Source organism: Microcaecilia unicolor, chromosome 2 (genome assembly GCF_901765095.1).
Source record: "Microcaecilia unicolor chromosome 2, aMicUni1.1, whole genome shotgun sequence".
NCBI classification, from domain to species: Eukaryota; Metazoa; Chordata; class Amphibia; order Gymnophiona; family Siphonopidae; genus Microcaecilia; species Microcaecilia unicolor.
In genome coordinates this window covers 558,945,368-558,962,622 of record NC_044032.1, presented here as the reverse complement: position 1 = coordinate 558,962,622, position 17,255 = coordinate 558,945,368, and the positions used below count along the sequence as shown (strand labels likewise).

At 44.6% G+C, this 17,255-nt stretch overlaps 1 protein-coding gene across 2 annotated transcripts in view; it reads right to left on the bottom strand.

Annotated features, from left to right (window-relative positions):
- Positions 1-17,255, bottom strand: part of KIAA1211 (KIAA1211 ortholog) — a 179,525-nt gene that overhangs the window by 112,998 nt on the left and 49,272 nt on the right. The gene's annotated exons all lie outside the window — the stretch shown is intronic.

The following is a 17,255-nucleotide window of genomic DNA, read 5'->3' as shown; positions in this document are numbered from 1 at the left end:
CTCTGGGCGTAGCCAGACCTCAGTTGTTTGGGGGGGGGGGGGGGGGGCTTGTGTCCAAAGTGGGGGGACACATTTTTCCACATCTCCTTGCTGCTCTCCACCCCAACCGCAATCCCACACACCTGGTCTGGTGGGGGTCCCCCCAGCCCCACCAGCAGGAGCCTTTCTGTAGCCACACTGCCTGCCCTGCTTTCCCACCCTGACACGCATGCTCGGTTTTAGTGAAATTGAGCATGTGCAAAGCTCGCACACACTCAATTTCATTAAAACCAAGAATGCGTGTGAGGGAGATGAAAGCAGGTAACACAACGGCGAATATTGCCGCAGGAAAGCTTCTGTTGTGGGGCTTGCGGATCCCCACCAGCCAAACCAGCAAATTTTGGGGGCCTGAATCCAAATTAGGGGGCCCAGGCCCCCAAGCCCCCCTTAACCATGCCACTGTGCTTATATTACATGGTACATAATGAATCAACCGCAGCAAACTAGCCAGCTCAGAAATAGAGCAGTCCATATGACCAATCTCTGATGCTATGAAAGCATTTGTCTGTTCTGTAAAAGATCACAAGCCTCTAGGACTCCCCACTACACACTTAACCCAGTCCTCGGGACACATCCAGTCACACAGGTTTTCAGGATCTCAACAATTAATATACATGAGATATATTTGCATACAATGGAAGCAAACATGCAGATTTGTCTCATGCATATTTATTGTAGATATCCTGAAAAACTGGCTGGGTGTGTCCTAAGGTCTGGGCTGTGAACCACTGCTTTAGGATAATAATATCTGCAGACTGGATTAATCAGAATACTGATGATTCTATAATAGTTCTCTTTTTTATTGTTTAACAAGTTGTCTAATTTGGTATCCACTTCCAACTAAGATGATAGAATTGATTTAAACAAAAGCTGTAAAACAAATTCACAAATTCCTAAGAATTTAACAAATTCACCTACATTCCTTACCACCAATTCTGTCACATCTATTAAGCGTGTTTTGTATTTCTTCTAATCGCCCTAAAGGGCTCATTTTCAAAGCACTTAGATTTACAAAGTTCCATAGGTTACTCTGTAATACAATAGTACATTTCTCATCCATCTGCAGACACAGGCATGTCTGCATGGAGGACTCGGTGGTATGTCTCAGAACACCCAGGACTGGTGGGTTAGTGTGGATGGGATGTATATGATATCTGTGTTCTGACTGACAGTGTATATGAATTGTATATATCAGTGAGTAGTACTTCTATAGAAAGAGTATATGTATATATATCCAGGGATGCCTGGCAGCTCTGTGGGGTGTGCAGGAGATGTTGGGGAGAGTTGGTGAGTTGTGTGGAGTGAGATGCCTGCACACAAAGGCATCGTCCTGTCTCTCTCTCTCTCTCTCTCTCTCTCTCTCTCCCTCCATCCAGCATCACCCTATCTCTCCCTTTCTTTCTCTGTCATGCTCCCTCTTCATCCAGCATCTTCCCATCTCTCTATCCCTCTTCCCTCCCATCTAGCAGCGCTCCATTGCCATCTTTCTTCCACCATCCATAATCACCCTGTCTTTCTCTCTCTTCTCCCCATCCAGCATCACCCCATCTTTCTCTGTCTCTTTCTCTCTTCCCCCCACCCATCCAGCATAGCACTATGACACCCTCTCTCTTTTTCCCCTCCCCAGCATCACCCCTTTTTTCTCTTTCTTCCTGTCTGCTACCCTCTTACTGCCATTCTAGGTCAAAGGTGGCAGTGTTAGCACCATTTTCCCCCTTTACACAACATGTAACTGCCAGTTCCACCCCTCAAGTGCATGAAGTTTACATCAAAGGGGGCAGGACTGGCAAAGATAGAAACATATTTAAAGTGAAGCTAAATTGCAACGGCATATTTAAAGTGAAGCTAAATTGCAACGGCAAAGACAACACTAAAAGATAAGTGTTGCCATAATGTTTCAGTGTGTTGATTAAAAATTATAGAAGGTTTTTTGAGCCAATGAAGATTTTATCCCAGTAAACAGGCATTCATATGCACTGATAACGGGAATACAGAGGCTTTTTCCTTCGAAAAAAGTTATAAACAGTTAAACACAGTTTAAACAATAAGTTGTATGAGCAAATGTTTATTGATTGAGCCACTACAGTTGGTAAAATTTCATTTGTTTCAAAAACAGTGGTATTGTCCTAATTTGTTTAGTAAAGATAGAAACAGAACATGCAGGGAAATGGCTCCACACATCTTCCTGTTGTTTTAACCACTGCCAGTGTCTTGGAATGATGTCTATGATGATATTTTGGAGGGGGAGTCAGAGTTTTGTGATGAAGTGTGACGAGAGGGGAAGAGGGTCAATTTGGCACCAAAATTATGTCATTTATGGATGACCCCCTTATACTTTTTTTTATCTCCCCTCCCCGTCCTTCTCCTTTATACTGCCTCTCTGCCCCCACTTCCCTTTCCCCTCTAATCACTCTTTCCCTTCCCTCTTCCCTAAGCTTTTTTAAAAAACCTTTTCCAGGGCTCAGTTCTAATCTTCATAGCATTGCTTCCTGCAGTCTACAGCCTGCTTTCCACAGTCCCTTGGTCCAGGGCTAGTGTTAAATGTAGTAGGTCTCATGGCAGAAATGTGAGAGGAGATCCCAAAGCCAACCCCCCCCCCCCCCCCCCAAGCTGGCTTTGTCTCTTTCAGTTCCAGCAGGCTTGAGGCCCCCTGTAACATGCAGGCCAAGAGCAATCTTTCTGTTTGCACCCACCCATAATGCTGGCCCTGCCTCAGCTTTTAGGCAGCTGGAGATTTGGTATGCTGCCTCTAGTGTTGTACAGCTTAGATTCCCCATTCCACACTTCCTTCATCTTTGTCATGCCTGGAGTCACATTAGACTACATTATTCAGTTCCATGGGACTTGGGATTCCCATAACCACACTTCCTGCATCTTCACCAGGTCCTGTGCTCCTTGATGCATAGGTTTCTTTGCACAAGTGCAAATATACCTATTTGTACAGACACCGGACGGACAGACAGAGAGACAGGCAAACAAACAGACAGACAGACAGACAGACAGACCAGTCGTCTCCAATAGGCTCTATGACTAAAGCAAAACATTCCTGAAAAGGGTAAATTTGAGCTTACTCCTCTCCTTTAATCTGCTTGTGGCTCTGGTTTAGTTTATATGCCTTGGTCACATTATTCTGTCCTGACTGGTCTAACTCTTTCCAACCCCATGCAAGGCTTGCCAGATTGGGGTCAACAGTGAGGCCACCAAACTAAACCAGGTTAGGTGCATTCTGGGCCACACAGCCATTGGCTATTTTGTGCCTTCAGCCAGGTATCAGGTGCAGCCTCAGGATTTTATCCTGAAGCCACAGCAGAGGGAGAGATAAGAATGGTCTCAAACAGAATATGCCAGAAAAAAAACAGTTAACTTTAACAGAAATTATTTCATTTTCGTTACAAACATCAACCATTGCAAACAGCATCACCTGTTTAATGACTATAAATTATTTATCGTTACTTGACCAAACTAAGTAAAATGTACAACTTTCCCAGTGTTCGTTTAATATAATTTAGAATTCTTGTTTCCAGCTTGGAAATAAATTTGTCCTCAGTCTTATTAATTATGCTTATTATTTATTTGGATATAGCTCAAACCTTTTCATTACCAGTTTAATTTGTCTTCAAACGAAAACAAAGAAAAAATTTAACTTTGAAATCTCAAAATTGTGTGTGCAATTACCCTTTGGCCAATAAAATCCTTTATCTGCGAGTAAACAAGCTAATTACTAATTGAGGAAATATTTTACCAGTTCTTTCTGGGGAGACAGTTATCAAAGCAAGGCAAAAATTATGTAAGAACTGAAGACTCCTTCAAATAATTCCAATGTTATTTTGCTGTTTGTGTTGCGATGTTTAATTAATACAACATGTGGAGGGGCATAATCGAACGGGGTGCCCAGGTTTTCCTGAGGACGTCCCCGCGAAGGGGCAGGGAAACCTGTATTATCGAAACAAGGTGGGCGTCCATCTTTCGTTTCGATAATACGGTCGGGGACGCCCAAATCTCAACATTTAGGTCGAGCTTAGAGATGGTCGTCCCCGGTTTTCGGTGATAATGGAAACTGAGGACGACCCTCTCAGAAACGATCAAATCCAAGCCATTTGGTCATGGGAGGAGCCAGCATTCGTAGTGCACTGGTCCCCCTGACATGCCAGGACACCAGCTGGGCACCCTAGGGGGCACTGCAGTGGACTTCAGAAATTGCTCCCAGGTGCATAGCTCCCTTACCTTGTGTGCTGAGCCCCCAAACCCCCCTCCAAACCCCACTCCCCACAACTGTACACCACTACCATAGCCCTTAAGGATGAAGGGGGGCACCTAGATGTGGGTACAGTGGGTTTCTGGTGGGTTTTTGAGGGCTTGTTGTTTCTTCCACAAGTGTAACATGTGGGGGGGATGGGCCTGGGTCCGCCTGCCTGAAGTGCACTGCAGTACCCACTAAAACTGCTCCAGGGACCTGCATACTGCTGTCATGGAGATCGGTATGATATTTGAGGCTAGTATAGAGGCTGGAAAAAATATTTAAAAAAATGTTTTTAGGGTGGGAGGGGGTTAGTGACCACTGGGAATAAGGGGAGGTCATCCCCGATTCCCTCTGGTAGTCATCTGCAGGCTTATTTTCGAAAGATCGCCGGCCGTCTTCCGACACAAAACCGGCCAAATCGGTATAATCGAAAGCCGATTTTTGGACACACCGGCATTCCGTCGCGGAGGTAGCCAAACTTCAAGGGGGCGTGTTGGCAGAGTAGCAAAGGCGGGACGTGGGCGTGCTTACAAGATAGCCGGCTTCAGCTGATAATGGAAAAAAGGAAACCGGTAATGACGAGCATTTGGCCGGTTTTACTTGGTCTATTTATTTTCACTACCAAGTCTCAAAAAGGTGCCCAAACTGACCAGATGACCACCGGAAGGAATAGGGGATGACCTCCCCATACTCCCCCAGTGGTCACCAACCCCCCCCCCCCCCCCCAAAAAAAAAACAACTTGAAAACATTTTTTTTCCAGCCTCTATGCCAGCCAGCTCCATGACAGCAGTATGCAGGTCCCTGGAGCAGATTTAAAGCCAGGTGCACTAAACTGCACAGAAGAGTCCTTCCTTTACCGATCTCTTAGCGAATCGGTAAGGGAAGGGCATGCATGAAGGAAATCGCATGCAAATGAGCTGCTCATTTGCACGCGAATTTCCTTCCCTAGGAGGGGAAGCCAGTCGGCCAGCTCGTCAAAAAAAAAAGGATCTTGCTGATCAGTTAAGTTATGACTTACTTGTTCTGGAGTGCTGAATTTTGTGATACTGTTTTGAGAAATGTTCAATAAAGACTTCATACAAATTAAAAAAGTCCCTGATGTGCATTTTCCCTTGATTGCTGTCCCTGACGTGCACTTTCTCTTAATGGCCGTCTTTCCCTTAATGGCTGTCGTTCTCCCCGAACTGTGAAATCAAAAATGTTTTTGCTCACAGCTTTTTTAGTAGAAACAGTGGGATTTGAACTGGCCACCGCTGACTGTTACTACTTGGCCACAGCTCCACTTACTTGGATGCCCCTCCCTTTTGATTATACCCCTTTAGGTCTCACTCAGCCAATCCTGGAGGGGCATAATCAAAAGGGAGGGACATCCAAGTAAGTGGAGCTGTGGCCAAGTGGTTATAGCACTTGTCTTGTAATACAGAGGTGGCTGGTTCAAATCCCACTGTTACTACTAAAAAAAGCTGTGAGCAAAAACAGTTTTGATTTCCCCATTCGGGGAGAACAATGGCCATTAAGGGAAAGTGCACGTCAGGGACAGCCATCAAGGGAAAATGCACATCAGGGACTTTTTTAAATTTGTATGAAGTCTTTATTGAACATTTCTCAAAACAGTATCACAAAATACAGCCCTCCAGAACAAGTAAGTCACAGGATAACTGATCAGCAAGATCTAAACATCCAGAAGTACCAGTGCACTATGAATGCTGGCCCCTCCCATGGCCAAATGCCTTGGATTTGACCGGGTTTGAGATGGCCGGTTCCAGTTTCCATTATTGCTGAAAAACTAAGTCAGCCATCTCAAACCCGGTGATCTATGGCATTTGGCCGGCCCCAACCGTATTATCGAAACAAAAGATGGCCGGCCATCTTTTTCGATAATACGTTTCCAGACAGCTCTTTGCAGCGGCGCCAAAATAGATGGCCGGCCATCTAGTTGGCCGGCGCCGTTCGATTATGCCCCTTTGCGTCATTTAGGGCCAAGTAAAGTCGCCCAAGTGTTCATCAGGGACATCCTTCTTTTTTCCATTATCAGCCGAGGACGCCCATGTGTTAAGCACTCCCCAGTCCCACCTTCGCTATGCTTCCGACACGTGAACTTTGGTCGTCCCAGTGACGGAAAGCAGTTGAGGACGCCCAAATTTGGCTTTCGATTATGCCGATTTGGGCGACCCTGTGAGAAGGACGCCCATCTTCCGATTTGTGTCGAAAGATGGGTGCCCTTTTCTTTCGAAAATAAGCCTGATAGTCATTTCTTCATTATTCCAGTACAGAGTGTGCTATTGAGAAAGATCATGCTGCAAATTATGACATCTAGATGTTTTGTGTATGCCCAGGCAGTGAACTGACAGCTTGACATCTGTCAAAAGTAATTTCTTCTCCTCAGTTATATTAGTGTGTAAAAGCCAGTCTGTGCTCTGAATTTAAATGGTCAGTGTAGACATTAGCAGTCAGCCATGCATGATGTGCAACTCATTTCTGTATATCACGTGTCTGCTTTGGTTGTTCAGAAAACCTGAATAGCTCATTGGACTAACCAGGGTAGACTGTTGGAATTTATCATACAAGTGGATACTAGTAGTTATTTCCATCCAGTGGATATTTATTTATCTATCTATTTAGGGCACGGTGTAGCTAGAAGGCATTTTGTTTGGTGGGCCAACAGGTTGACTGAGTGGGCACTAGGGTTGCCAAGTTTTTGAATGATAAAAGAAAAACACAACCTGATGCAGCCATTCCAGGCCTCTGCCCCACGCCATTCTCCATTCCTATCCTACACCCCATAACTTCAATGAGGGTAACAGTGCAGGCTTCAGTGGCTGCAGGCCACATTAAAGGCTTGGGGAAGTACAACAGACTGCACTTCAGTCCCACACTGAGCCACAGTCTCCCATTAAGCATTTCTTTCTCCCAGGGGCGTAGCTACGGGTGGGCCTGGGTGGGCCCAGGCCCTCCCACCCAAGTGCACGCACACTGCAGCAGCAGCAGCCTAGCGTACCACCTTTTTGTTTGCCCTAGGCAGTGAAGAACCCACCCCCACCCAGAAGCCCACCGCCAGCCAGCTTTTGATTACTCTTGTAAGTAATCAAAATGATGGCTCTGCTTTTTCTTTCATATTAAGTATATATATGGTTTATGTTGATGCAGGGCAGCTGTTGGGCAGGCTACTTAGAAATCCATCATCAAGTGCACTCTAAGGCATTATTTTGTAGTATCCCAAGAAACACTACTCATACATAGTGCCCACCCATATTAGCTCTGGGCCCACCCAAAATGTCAGGTCTGGCTACGCCACTGCTTTCTCCCATATGGTATTGAAGCCAAATATATTCTGCATCTACAGAACCCTAGGCCTTCCCCCCAACAATGGCTGCAGAACATACAAGTTTCTAGCTCTATCAGTATTTTAAATAATTTCTAGTTTCAAATGAAGACTATGAAAGTCTTTCATTACTGACACTGAAATTGCCTGTAGATTAGCTACTTGAGTTTCAACTCCCTGTAAATGTGTGTCCAGAACAGAAATATTTGAGTCCACATTCACAAATTTATCAACCACCTCCTTTGAAAATTTAGAGTTCTGAGAAACAACTATTTTCAACATCTCCTCCATATGTTGTTTCAAGTCCCACAAATCTTTTAAAGTATTTTCTTGTGAGTTCTCTTTCAAGCTTGAAGTAGACTGAGAATCCTCAGATTGAACAATTTGAGGTATCTTAGAAATTCTTCTGTAATTTCTGACATTTACTTTCAGATGAATTAGAGCCCAACAGTTTAGGCCCTGAATTGCAAGAAGTGTTTGTGGTGGTGGTGGGGGAGCTAAGTGAAGCTCCAGTTGGGGACAAAACTTGATTTTAAATTTCTCCTGTCCTACTAATAGCAGTCACATGTCTGTCCATTGGGCCTGTGGCAAATGTAAATGACACCTTAAATTTAGCTTTATGTTTCCCCATGTCCAAGTAGATGATGTTGTCTTAATTATCTTACCACCTTGGCACTCCTCAGTACTCCCAAGGGGCAGGGCCATGCCCCTTTGGGCTTCAATTTACTTGCTTTCACCTGAGATCTTATTGAGGAAGTACTTCAGGGAGGTCCTGGGTTTAGCATCTATATCTCTTTCAAATTGTTATTATCTGCCTAATAAGAATAATGAACAGAGGGTGGACCAATTAGTGTTGTCTGAGGTTAATTTGACTAGCTTTCTTGAAGATACTCAGGATATGATTCAAACATGTTCTACCCTCTTGGTAACTTTTACAAATGAGAGTGATAAGGCGTTGATTATGAAACTTTGTTTTAAGAAAAAAGAGGATCATTTTTGTGGTGCTAAAATTATAATATTTCCGGATGGCTACGCAACTCAGATAGAAAACTTTTTTGGCTTTGAAATCTAGAGTGCTGGCCCTAGGTGCCACTTTTTTCCTTAAATTTCTATGCGAGTGTTTGCTTTCTTTTCAAAATAAAGATTGTTATTGGGATCCGCTTCAATCAGAGCAATTTGTTAAGAGTCATGAGAAATAATCTGCTGAGGATTAGGGAGTTATTAAGTGAGAAAACGCTGTTTAATATGGTAGGGAAGTCATAACAAATATAGAACCCTGTCTACTAAGGTGTGCTAGCATTTTTAGCGCATGCTAAATGCTAGAGACACCCATATATTCCTATGGGCATCTCTAGCGTTAGCACATGCTAAAAATGCTAGCACGCCTATAGTGCAGTTTAGTAAACAGGGCCCATAATTTTGTTTTCCATTACTTTGTAACATCAGTTCTTGTGATGAGGGCTAGTTGGATTTCTTGTTTGTGATTTCTTGTTTTTTTGATAATATGCTTGTAATTCTATTTTCTTGTCCTTTGTTGGATTGTAATATTAAAAAATGAGATTTAAAAACAACTCTCCATACAAAGACATTTTTGTTTCTAGTGTAATCTCAAAAATAAGCATATTGTAGACTAATACAAAAAAGTCACTCAGAATCTAGAGTAAATCTACCATGTACTAACATCTGGCTTCCCCTCCTTCCCTTTCTCCATCCCACTGTGGGTTCAGCATTTGACCCCTTTTTCCTTCATCCCCTTAGTCTGGCATCTCTCTTTCCTTGAGGGCCACCACCCAGTCAGGTTTTTAGGATTTCCCCAATGAATATGCATGAGATCTATTTGCATGTACTGCCTCTTTCAGACGTGACATTAGAGATATCAAGAATAAGACATTTAAAAGGGATGAGATGGACTACAAAAGGGGATCCATTTACCCCCATTCCCATGCAAAATCTTACACTAAATCTAAGAGAATAGACAGTGGCCAAAACAGTCCTCGTGAGAAAACACACAAGGAAAGCCACAGTGTACCCACAGCTGCCCGCCCCACTCCAACAAGCATAGTTTCTCCAGAAACAAGCAGGAAACGAGTTAGGAGTGACTCGGGAATCTTACACATTGCCCCTTACCAGCCCCGTTTCTTCTTCTCCACTTCCAGGACTATCTTGATCTTTTTTTAGAGAGGGTCTTGGGCAGAGGTCCACCATACACCACACATGACCAGGCATCCCCTCCTAATCACAAGTTTTCCACCAATATCCATCCAGAGGGAGAGGGAAAGGCTATTCCAGAGGCCCTTGAGGCAGAGTTCCATAGTATCCCAATTGTCAATATCAGAGCTATGCTTGCGGCTGCTGCGCGGTAATGCCAACATTCACTTTGAATGGGCTGTGTTGGTATTACTACACTGGCAACCATTAGCATGGTTTTGTAAAAGGGGGTGGGGAATATATTTTTATACTTGCAACTTTCAAGTACTTATGTTTCTTTTTACTTCTTTTTAGTCTTTCAGGCATTCTGGTCCATTATTTTTGACGCCTTTTTTCACTGCCGGAAAAGAACATATAACTTTTATGTTTTCAGACCAGCTTCTAATTTCACCGGTTTATTTTAACCGGTTTTTCATAACTGGTTATCTTAATTGGTTTACAGCCAATCCTTTAGACGGTTTTCAATGTATTATTATTTATTCACCTATTTATTTATTTATCTATTACTAATATTTTTTAGCAGGGTTTTAATGTTTTTGCCCCTTTTTTAAAATCCTTTTTATGAACCATATCCCTACTTTTATTCCTCAGTACAATGAGTGCAGTTTGTTACCTTGAAGTGTTTATTCATCTGATGCACCAGGTTCAAACATCACCATATGAACGTAGAGGTAGGAGCTCCCTCTTTTTTAGTATATAATTTTACAAATGTATACATATATATGTCTTGATTACAATCCCTTTAAAATTGAACATTTTCATACAACATCTCCTTTTAATCGAATCACGAGAGACACAGATTCCACAGAGGACAAAGTTATGATTAATAATACCTTTTCTCCTTCTGTCCAGTTTTGGGATACTTGTCATCTACTTCATTTTTTATTTAATTTATTTCATACAGGTGACTCTCTTTGTTAATCTTACCATATTCTATATTTGTTTATTGCAGTCGCCATTTTATTCCTCTATATATGGACATTTATCCAGTTTTGTGTTTTTAATGAATCATGTTTTTAATATGTGTATATACATTTTATGTTATTGTTTACATAGGGGTCCTTTTACAAAGGCGTGCTGAAAAATGGCTTGCGGTAGTGTAGGTGCGGGTTTTGGGCACGCGTGATCCATTTTTTAGCGCGCCTGTACAAAAGGCCGTTTTAAAATTTTTGCCAAAAATGGACGTGTGGCAAAATGAAAATTGCTGCATGTCTATTTTGGGTCTGAGACCTTACCGCCAGCCATTGACCTAGCGGTAAAGACTCATGCCATAACCGGGCGGTATTGACCTACTCGCACCAAATGCCACTTGGGGCGCGTCCATTACATGCACCCGAAAATAAAAAAATATTTTTCAGGTGTGCGTATTGGATGCGCACCAAAAATGACATTACTGCAAGAGCCACACGGTAGTCGGCCAGTAACTCCATTTTGGCATGCATTGGGCAAGCGTACATAGCTTTGTAAAAGGACCCCATAATTATTTACTCTTTGTACACAGTGTTTCTTGTGACCCCTGAGGCAGGCAGCTGCAGCTGCATCCGCCAAAATACGGACCCATGTTGGGTCATTCTACTGGTGCTTTGTAAATAAAGAACTTACGAATATCTCCTCCCAGCCTGGAAGTCAGTTTGTCCCCCTCTGTTCCAGTATATCAAGTTTCTCTTTGATATCTTGTCAGGAAGTATTTTTTCACGGAGAGAGTGGTGGATGCTTGGAATGCCCTCCCGCGAGAGGTGGTGGAGATGAAAACGGTAACGGAATTCAAACATGCGTGGGATAAACATAAAGGAATCCTGTTCAGAAGAAATGGATCCTCTGGAGCTTAGCCGAGATTGGATAACAGAACCGGTAGTGGAAGGCGGGGCTGGTGGTTGGGAGGCAGGGATAGTGCTGGGCAGACTTATACGGTCTGTGCCAGAGCCGATGGTGGGAGGTGGGGATAGTGCTGGGCAGACTTGTACGGTCTGTGCCCTGAAAAAGATAGGTACAAATCAAGGTAAGGTATACACAAAAAAGTGGCACATTTCTTGGGCAGACTGGATGGACCGTGCAGGTCTTTTTCTGCCATCATCTACTATGTTATGTTACTATGTTGTAGAGGCTGTGTCCTGCTTCTGCTTTCTTATACCTATGTGTGTATGGATCCATTTCAGTTAGAATGATTTATTATAGAAAAACAGTCCTCTGGCAATAGAACTTAGGTTAAGGCTAGATATAATTAAGCAGCATTGAGTATACTGTATTAGTATTTTCACTTCTTTTTGTTTCATTGCTTAGAACTGGGCAGACTGGATAGACCATGAGGCATATTTTCAAAGCACTTAGCCTCCCAAAGTTCCATAGAAACCTATGGAACTTAGCCTCCCAAAGTGCTTTGAAAATATGCCTCCATATGGTCTTATCTGCTTACATGTTCTAGTTTCTATTTGTAAGATTCTTTTGTTTCTTTTCAAGCACATTGTGAGGGGGGTTTACAGAACACTGCTCCTCACCCTTAAGAATAGTCCCTCAGATAGCCTGAGCCACCTTAAGAACACTAGTTCTGCCCCAGAAGGAAGTGATCTGGGAAGGGTGGAGTCAGAACCAGGAAGTATAAAGGACAGGGCCAGAGTCAGACTGAGGTTAGAGGGGCCCAAGGAAGGAAGAATCGAAGCCCTAGCATATGCCAGTACAACAGAAGTTTATTGATTGTGACCTGGCTGAGGTAAGCCACTTTTGTTTCCTGTTTGAAACTTGCAAGCCCTGCTCTGAGGTCCTAGAACTCAGAGAAGAACTGTGAAAGACTTACAGGCCGTGTTTGGGGCATGGCAGCCCACCAGTCACAAATAGTGTTTTGAGCCTGCCAGCCAGAGACCTGCTTAAGACTATGCTTATTGAACTACAGAGGCATTTTTCCTTGTGTTCATGGCCCTGTGATGTAACAGGCCTCAGGATTCAATTAAATAAACACTTGTTTTCATTTATATCTCTTTGTTCGGCTGTTATTTCACAGGCCCTTCCTCAACCCTTACTTGGGATGTCACATATTGTAGCGGTGGTAGGATCCTGGAGCTTATCCTGCCCGAGGAAGCCATATCCATGACCTCCAAAGCTCTGGGCCTATCAATGACACTACATTGGGACATTGGGCAAAAGGGGTTAGCCTTGCCCTAGTTAGAGGGGGATGTATAGTTAGTGCCAGACAGGAAGTTTCATTTTTGTTTACTGGTATAATGCACGGTTCTAGCTGCTAACAATACAGCACAAAAACATGGAAAGGCTACTCCAGGCCTTGGTGGCCAGCAGCAACAGCAAGAGATCCAGCAAAAACAACAATAGCAACAATTTATGCAGGCACATTCTGAGCAATGGCAACAGAAACAACAGATGCAGCAGCAGGTGTCGCAGAAGCTGGTAGAGCTACAACAGAACTCTTAGGGCCAAGCAGGAATGGCTGCCCAGGCACCCAACCTCAAGCGACCCCTCCGGTTTCAGTATTAAAAAAATGGTGCTGGAAGAAGACCCGGACTATATCCTAACCAATTTTGAGAGCATCGCCTGCCTTCTGGTTGGCCAGAAGCATCATGGAATTTACTGATCGGTAGCAGTCGGATGGCATTCCAGATTGGCCACCTATGCGGAAGTAAAAGCTGCCATTTTGGAGAGGGTGGGCTGCAACCCAGAGGCCTATCGACAGCGGTTCTGGAAGGAGTCCCTATAAGTTTTTTTTAAACCCGGAGTTTCTTCTACTGACTCAAGGAGGTCACCCGGAGATGACAGCAAAGGGAAGGCAAGACAGGCCAAGAGATTGCAACAGTTATCCTGGAACAGTTCCTTGAAGGATTACCCCCAATTATGAAGCAGTGGGTGAGGCGGCACTCTAAACTGACCCCCAAGAGTGCTTTAGAAGCAGCTGAGACTGAAAGTCCTGTGAGGAAAAGAGAAAAAGCTGGAAAGGACAACCAGAGGGATCAGAAACCACCCTCCAGCTCGCGGTCTCTAAGAAAGGGGTCAGAGCGATGGAAGCCCTCATCCCCATGAACATAGTGCGGTCCTTTACCCCAGTCATGGGGTCCATACTCACCCACCTGTCTCGTGTGAAGGAAGAGGTCATATAGCCAGAGACTGCCAGAATATAGCTGATTCCATGGATGTGAATGTGGTAGCCACTCATAACTGCAATTTTGTGGAAGCTTCCCATCCAGGAAGTAGAAATTGTGTACTACAAGTTGAGTTGGAAGGACACCCATACCAAGCACTAGTGGACTCTGTCACTGTCAAGACCCTTGTCAAGAGAGAGGTACTCAATTGACTGCAATTGAATTATGAGCAAACTGTCACCTTGGCCTGTGTACATGGTGACCAGAGACAGTACCAAACAGCTCAAGTGTCCTTTAAAATACCTTTAGGGCAAGCTCATCTGGAAGTAGCAGTCTTGCTTTGGCTACCTTACCCAGTAGTTTTGGGCCAGATTTGTCCCACTTTTGGCACCAGTTGGGCCCAGCTAATCGGAGGCCCAAAGAGGGAGGAGGAGACTTTTTCTGAGAGTTTGTTGGAGGACCCTGATTTGTATACTGAAAACCCAATGTTGCCCAAACCTTGCCACCAGCGGTGGTTAGAGAAACTGCAGTATTCTCTGAATTTAGGAGCTGCAGTAGATAGAGATTCGGAGCCGAGGGAAGATGATGGGACGGATAACCCCAACCCTTTGGACAGTCTATCTGAATGGAATAGCGAGGGAGCTACAGAGAATTTTAAAAGGGCAAAGTCAGAGGATGAGTCCCTTAGAGCAGCCCAAGCTAGGGTTGCTTCATTAGACGGGAATCTCATGGGCAACCAGGATCCCTCTAAGGTAGCACTTCCGTGTTTTGTAATAAAGAATGACTTATTATATAAGGTGGCCAAAGGAACCCTGGAGGGGAAGAGGTATAACAACTGTTAGTCCCTCAGCCTTACAGTAGACAGGTCATACAATTAGCTCTCCCAGGTGACCTTTTAGGAGGTCACCTGGGGGAGGAGAAGACCCAGGAGCGGATTTTGGCCCTGTTCTTCAGGCTGGGTGTATTCAAGCAAGGTGAGCTCTTTTGTCAGTCCTGCCCAACGTGCTAGCTCAGTAGTCCTGCGAGGGTTCCACCTGCCCCTCTTGTGCCCATACCCCTTGTCAATACCCATTCGAAAGAATAGCGATGTTCTTCATTGGACCCCTGGAACACACCACTCATTGTAACAAGTATATTCTTGTCATTTTGGATTATGCCACTCACTACCCATAGACCATTGCCTTGCATAATATGAAAATTACAACAGTGACTAATGCTCTGTGGGAAGTCTCCTCCCGGATGGGGATACCGGTAGAAATATTGACTGACCAAGGTACTACCTTTATGTCCAAGTTATGAAGCAAGTGTGCACCTTGCTAGAAGTAAAGACCTTGTGGACATCAGTTATCATTCACAAACAGATGGTCTGGTGGAATACTTTAATAAGACTCTGAAACAGATGCTGAAAAAGTTTGTGGCTGAAGACGGTAAAAACTGGGATTCTCTACTCCCATACATACTGCTTGCAATCCGGGAGGTGCCCCAGTGTTCGACAGGATTCTCTCCATTTGAACTGTTGTATGGGAAGAGACCTAGGGGAATCCTGCATGTGGTTTGAGAGGCTTGTGAAGAGGAACCCGGTTCAGGAAGGAACTTGGCTGAATATGTGCTCACCATGCAGGAGAGGCCAAAGAAAGCTGGTGAGGCCACCAAGCTCTGCTTAGAAAAGGCTCAAGTGGATCAAGCCCAAACCTACAACAAGAAGGTAGTACAATGAACCTTCTAGCCAGGGGGTAAGGTCCTAGTATTTTTACCATTCTCTGAGAGTAAACTATTATGCAAGCGGCAAGGTCCTTATGAAGTCGTAGAAAACACAGTAGCTGTTGATTATAAGGTGGCCCAGCCTGACAAGAGGGACAAGGTGAAAATCTTCCACATTAATTTGTTGAAGAAGTGGGTCCCCATGACCTTAGCCCTGGTCCAAAGAGACTACTTTGGGCCGGAAACCCCAACAGAATCCAGACCCTTGAAAGTTCCATTTGGTGACCAGTTCTCTGCCTCACAGAAAACTGACCTAGAGCAGTTGGTATGCCAGAATGTAGATGTGCTCTCTGGAGTGCCAAGAGGACCCCTTGAATCTCATGATGATATCACCAAGCCAGGAATGGTAGTCCGGCAAAGTCCCTGTCAAATCCCAGAAGCCTGGCAGGAAGCTGTGGCGAAAGAGGTTGCTGAAATGCCAGAACTGGGTGTCATCAAGGAGTCAACCAGTAATTGGTCATCTCCCATTGTGCTGGTACCAAAGCCGGACAAGAGCATCCAGTTTTGTATTGATTTTTGGAAAGTGAATGCCGTCTCTAACTAGAGGCCTACCCGAGTGTGGATGAACTCATTGAGTTGCAAGGAGGGGCCTGATTCATTTCAACCTTAGACCTGACTAAGGGATATTGGCAGGTACCTCTCACCCCAGCTGCCAAGGAGAAGACAGCCTTCTCAACACCCCAAGGTTTGTTGCAGTTCACGGTTTGGCTTCATGGAGCTCCAGCTACCTTTCAGTGCCTTGTGGATTGCCTATTAAACTCCATGGCAACTACGCAGCTGCCTACTTAGACAACATTGTTATCTATGGTAAAGATTGGAGGACCCATCTCATCCAGGTACAATCAATCCCGGATAGTCTACAGACCACTGAGTTAATAGCAAATCCCAAAAAGTGATTCTTGGGAGGACAAGAAGTCCAGTACCTGGGGTACTCGATCAGAAAAGGACAAGTGAGACCCCAGATCTGGAAGATAGAGGCAATCACCTGGGTGCCAGTACCCAGACGAAGAAGCAAGTTAGAGCCTTCCTCAGGCTTGTTGGTTAGTACTGCTGGTTTATTCCAGGGTTTGCTGAGAAAGCAGAACCACTAACTTGCCTCCTGCAGAAGAAGGCTCCAAAAAGAAATAATGGACTAAAGAGCTGGATGGTGCTTTCGAAGCCCTGAACAGAGATATTTGTTCAGAGCCAGTGCTGGTCAGCCTGACTTTAACTGGCCCATTATCGTGCAGACCGATGCCTCAGAGGTAGGACTCGGGGCTATTCTGGCCCAGGAGACAGATGGAGAAGCCTAGTCAGTGGCATACATTAGCCAGAATCTGTTCCTGAGAGAGAAAAATGATGCAGTAATTGAGAAGGAAGCTCTAGCTGTAAATACTGGCACCTCCCTGTCAGACCCACCAAGTCTCCTGCTTTCACTTGGAGGCTCCCACTTGTGTGGGTCATTTCCTGCAGAGAAATTGGGATCTCCCACTGAGTGGCCTCCCGTCCAGCGACAGCAGGAAATGCCTTCATAAAGCACCATCTCCTGCTACCGCTGGACAGGGAGACCACTGTAGCTGCTGGCCATGAATCAGCTGTGCTGGGTGCAAAGAAATGAGTGGA